The sequence below is a fragment of the Ruditapes philippinarum genome, unplaced genomic scaffold (assembly GCF_026571515.1).
Source record: "Ruditapes philippinarum isolate M1 unplaced genomic scaffold, ASM2657151v2 ctg1774_1_1_1_1, whole genome shotgun sequence".
In the NCBI taxonomy this organism is placed as follows: Eukaryota; Metazoa; Mollusca; class Bivalvia; order Venerida; family Veneridae; genus Ruditapes; species Ruditapes philippinarum.
The window spans coordinates 269,195-275,232 of NW_026853357.1; the positions used below are offsets into that span (position 1 = coordinate 269,195).

At 31.0% G+C, this 6,038-nt stretch overlaps 1 protein-coding gene across 1 annotated transcript in view; it reads right to left on the bottom strand.

Moving 5' to 3' along the window:
- Positions 1-2,396, bottom strand: part of LOC132736625 (neural-cadherin-like) — a 46,165-nt gene extending 43,769 nt beyond the window's left edge. The window contains 1 exon segment of the mRNA XM_060723788.1: positions 2,239-2,396. The gene's annotated coding sequence lies outside the window, so the exon portion shown is untranslated.
- Positions 2,397-6,038: the final 3,642 nt, after the last annotated feature.

Genomic DNA, 6,038 nt, shown 5'->3' on the forward strand with positions numbered 1-6,038 from the left:
AACAATTTTGTATATTTTCCCTGCACTCTTAAAAAAAAAACTTTATAAAACAACCACCTCCGTGTTGTGAACTATTTTCATTTTCCCAGCACCCTTAAAAAATCTTTATAAAACAACCCCCTTAGAAAGACTTCACAATATTTATGTCTCAAGTACAAATGACCTTTTAAGGATGCACCTGAATAATCCTGGAGAATAAATCCTTATAAAGTCTGATTTAAAGTCAATGTAAACAGATGCTTGAAAGATATCTAAAATTGGCTTCAATTATGACAAAAGAATCTCGATTTCCTGCTCCATTAATGAGAGAAAAAAACATGAAAATGTTCCATTATCATGCTATTGTCACAGAGGCATGGATTTTCATAGAATCCATCATGATATACAGGGATCAATCCATCACTACTACTCTCTGATAACAGAAAACCCTGTGGAGACAGTCAAGCAATTGTTTTGTTGTCATTAAGGAAACTATAGGATTTCACGCTGATGCTAATGAATGTTTGAACACAATTTTTTTTTTTTAGTTATTGGAAAATCATAGACAATCATAGACGATCAAAACGACTACATATACAGACTGTTGATGCTTGGTATGGAGATTTGGCCGCGATCTTAAAATTCTTAAAAAAATCTTACATATGCAAATAATTATAGTAACAGTATGCATAAATGCTATATATCTGCTTCAAAAATTATTGTTTGTTTTAATTTTAAGAAAGGATACTTCCAAAATGCATGTATGAAACAAATATGGAAGTAAAATGCCTTAAAAAAGAATGGCGAATGGAAAACAGATAACACTACTTAATTAGTGCACAATATTTTGTTGCTGAACATTTTATTTTGTTTATGTACAATATTTATGTGTGCTAAATTATTAAACAGAGACATTGTATGTTACAACCCTTTTCGAGAATTGAACCATAAGGTTATGGAACCAATATAATTTTACTATTGATAAATTTTATAAAAATATTTTATAATATATATCTTTTATACCCTTTAAATTCAACAAATAATATTCATTGTAACTTCTAAACTATTACAATAAGTATATATGTATGGAAGTATGAAAAGCACATTAATATAAAGAATACCGAGTAACAGGTGTGTTATTTATACTTAAACATATCATAGAAATTTCACAGGTGTGCTATTTATAGCACAATGTATAAACATATTCCCCTTCGACCTGCCCTAACATTTTGTTAGCATTGATTACTCAATTACCATTTTGCATCATTATCTTCATTTGACTTCAATAAACATTGTACATTTATTCTTTAGAGTTAAACAAATGTAAAAGATTCACTGTTGGAACTATGTTTTAGTCGTTAGGATACAGATGCCGTTGACAGCTATTCAGATTGCATTAAAGTAGTTCTTAAAAGACTCATTGTAGTTTCCTATAAGGTAACCTAGTGTAATAAATTTCTATAATTTCCTAGAATTTAAGATGAATCCTAATTACACATGGCAGAAGATTCTAAGTAATGAGCCAGAGCTATAATAGTAAATGTGTAAGTTATCCTAATTTCAGACCATTTGTAATTTAGCTTAAACAAAAAAAGGGTTTCAATGATATTGCACTATTTCTCATGCAAAATTCATATACAGTCAAGCCGTGCCAGTGCACAGAGTAAATTCTGTATGTGCCTCATTTCAATAGATTTTCTGGTCAAAATGATAATACAATGTCTGTGGTATAAATGTAGGAAATCAATTGAAGTTGGCTGTTTTAGAAGAGAAAACCCCAGGAATATAACTGTTTTACATAGGGAACAGATTACTGGAAGTTTCAGGTAGCAATTAAGGTAAAATATCCCCTACGTTCTTTTAGCAAGTCTGTCACAGTTGACGTACTTAATTACATTGATATGGACATGAACTATTTGAAAACACATTGAAAAGAAAATTGATAAATAATCCTGAAAAAATAAAATACAATAACATGTCTACATATTGTTGACTGTATGATATATGCAACATAATTCTAAATCAAAGAATCTACTATTCATCTGACCTTTACGTCAATTGACAAACATGCAACTTTATATTTTGCTGTTTTCCATGATGAACATATCAAGCCTCTATTACATTACCCTCAGTAGATCTACCAGCTCGTTCCAGAAACGGATTCCGAAGTGTTTCTATAAGCATATAGCTTCCAACACAATCAAACTAAAACAAACTCTGCATAAATATTACAAAAATAACAATTTAAACATAATTTACCTGATTCAAGGTTATACTGAAGGCGTGAATTCTCGTCTGGGTCGTACGCATACAGAGTGTATACATTCTCACCGAGACCAGGGTTGGTGGAGACGGTCGCCAAGAATGGTACAGGTTTGTTCCGAAACACCGGTTTCTCATCGTTCTTGTCTTGAACACGAATTGTCACCTCAACTATTGTATGATCTGGAAAATATATAATGAAATGGTTGATTAAAATCTAATTTAAATAGATTCAAAAGAGCATTTCTTCATTTGGTTGAGTTTTCAGCCTGTATAACTGGAGTGCATTCATCATATTGTATAATATTGTGTTTCCATGAAATCTTATGATCTAATAATTTTGAACCCTGATAATTATTCAGTCTTATAATATTGCATTTACATGACAATCTTGTAAGTCAATAATTATCAAACCATATTCTAAGTCTTATAATATTGTATTTTCATGACATTATCTTATAACCCAATAATTATCAATCCATATTTGGTCTTGTAATATTGCATTTACATTGGACAATCTTGTAATTCAAAAAGTATCAACCCATATTTAGTCTTGTAATATTGCATTTATATGACAGTCTTACAATGCGATATATAACTATTATAAAACCCTATTTAATTTTGCAGCATATTAATGACAGTCTTATAAGTTTATTAACTTGGGCTATATGCTAATTCTGGAATTTAAGGAAACCAAACAACAATAAATTTCTTTTCCTTTGTCATGTACAAATTGCTTCAGAAACATAACTCTGTCACTTTGATGCCAAACAAATAATTGGCATGTCCCATAATTCCCCCCCGACACTGGCATATTATAAGACCTGACAAAACAAGGCAGAGTCATTTTAGCCGCCTGTCTCTTTAAGTGGACACAACTATGGCTGCATGCGTTTTAAGTGTGGTCGATCAATTACCAGGGCCCATTTCTCGCCCTACGGGGAGCTGTGACCAGTCACCGGGATTAATTTCATGCTTCACTCGGATGGAATAATGAAATTAGGGACATCTTTGCCAAGCGAATGAGCTGAATTACAGTCAGCAAACATCTTCATTAGCAAGATATGATTCATGACTTTATTTATCTGATCACATTTCATGATTTTCTCCATCTTATAATAGTTTATAGCACTCAATTATACAGCAATGAATTTTCTTCACCATCCAAATTGAACAAATGATATACAAAACTGCCAAGTCATTGAAATAGATCAACAGAGAATAAGCAAAATAAAAAAGATTGAAAGATGCTCAGCTCTTATCCTGTTTATCCTAGACTGAATTAACTTTATTAAGTCACAACAATACATATATTTAACACAACAATACATATATTTAACCAAAGACTAAACATTCTCCAATTTTTATATTTATGTTATATAAAGTACACAAAAGAGTTTGTAGGCTTTTTCCAAATTGTTACTTGAAATAGCTCAAATGTTGCTGCATCAAGAAAAAGTTTTGGCAAATTATTCCATTTGGCTTTACAAATGTTAAAACTCAAATTTAACAGGATTATAATATATAATTGTTCTCTTGATGGCAGCAACAGATTCTACCCATGTGACCTGTGCCAGCAGATCATTTGTTGGCACTATTAGCTATTCTGTCAATGGATATTTTCCCAAGAAAAAGATTTTGTCCAGCTTGTCACATCCATGAAAATAGTGTGTTATATTTTGTCTGATAAGTTGCTTTTATTTCATCATCAAGATAATAACTTTAAGCAAATTCAAAACATCTTTATTGATGTCTACCATTAATTCTATTGAGTGAAGCATTAATTGTTTATATTGAGAAATAAAAACAAACATGTTTCACTGAAGAAAAATCACTCTTTTTCTTTTTTATTTTGTAAAAGCTTTTTTTCTTCAACATTCTTTGCTGAGCTAGGAGCCTGACTGTACAGAGATATCTGCATGATCTATTGTAAATCTCAAGACCATGAAAGAACGGCAGGAAAGAACGTGTAAACATGAAAACACCACCACTAGATCTGTCAGTAAAAATTGATCAGATACATTGTTTGCCTCTTAAACTCACTTGCATTTTTTATTTCTTATCTCAGAAAAAGCAGGGTTTTTTTCCCTTGTAGACTGACAGACTGGTAGGAGCCTAGGCGTTGGTAAGTACATGATGTATACATAAAACAACCATTGTTCCATGTATAAACATTCATTTACTCATTCACTTCACTTCATTCATACATTGTGCCCCTCTTTCTTTCTCCATAAAACACTCATTATCTTCCCAATAATAAATGATATTACATGTAATTTTCTCTAATCATCATAAGTATATATTTAGATTTTTCCTAGAAGTTTCATAACTGTAATAATTTAGCTCTGTAAATATGATGTGAGCATTCATTTATGAAACTTTTGTTTTAAATATCCTACGTATAATTTTTCTTTTCATAAAATTAGAAATTTTATAATTATCTACCATCAGTGGAGACTAAGCAGCCATTTATATAGAGTATTTTCATTGGGGGTAGGGGAAATCAATATGTTACCATTGTTTCCAAAGTCCACTATTGGAGGAAGTGACCATGTAAGCTCAAGTAATAGACTGTATTAAACCAGATCTAGTGTGATCCCTGATTTTTTTTTAATCACCTAGATCAGGCAAATGTTAAACCTTTTATTTATCAATTACCCTGCTGCATTTGTGTAATGAACATACTCAATCATCCAAGCCTTCCTGGGGGTGGGGTTGGGGATGGGGGAATTTAGGGGTGTGGTGTGGGTGTTGGGGAATCATCCCTTTTACCAGATTTTTGTCTTACTTTGAATTTGGAGCTGTTCCAGGGATTTCAACATTTAAACACTGACCAACTGAACATATAAGTGAGAGACTGCTCAGGTCATTAAACTCAAGCAGAAAATAAGACCTTAAATTATTTAGACACTATACACTTTAAAGTGTTAAAATAACAAACCTCTTTCAGAAACTATAAACACTGCAGTTTCCTGGTTTTCTCATTAATAATTATGCCTCTATAACTTAATTCTATTTTGGGATTGACAAGATAATAACTTAAGTGTCTGAACAGTTTTCTAATATAAATCGTGCATTTTGTAAACATATGTTTAGCAATCATGGAAGATAAATAATTTATTATGTAATAGTTGAACATTTGTCTACAGTAAACACAAAATTGTAATATTTTCCTCTCTGCTGTGCATACAGAGTTGAAGTTTTACTACTTATAAAGCTTTATCTAAATTATTTTACTTACTGTATAATTCTGTTGTTCCCACAATTAATTTCATCTTTATGGTCAATTCTCCAAAGAGTTGATTGAACGTATCTGTTATTTATCACACAAGTTTATTTTGTATGTTAACAGAATAAAATTTTATGGAAAAAAAATTATGCTGGTATGTTTATTAGGATATTTTACAGTTTTGCAATGATTTTGTGCATATGTGCGATATTTCAGTGTTAAGGAAATATACAAACATATTTCTTTCATACAGGTATTTTGGAAGTTCTTTTTTTTTCTTCAAAATTCAAACAAGAACTTTTACGGCAGATATAATTATAGCTTTATACACTTTAATACATAATAATACATAAGAGGAGTTAACTAAATGAACCTTTTATTCAACAGCACTTCAAACAAAATTGTACAGGTTTTTATCACCTTCCTACTTATATTTTACTGCATCCACCTTCAAACATGCTGTAAATATAGCAGCGTAATTAGTTTTCATTGACAGGAAATGTACTTAATTGATAACATCCCAGCAACTGTTGTATGTCACAGTAATTGACTTATCAAACAATTAAAT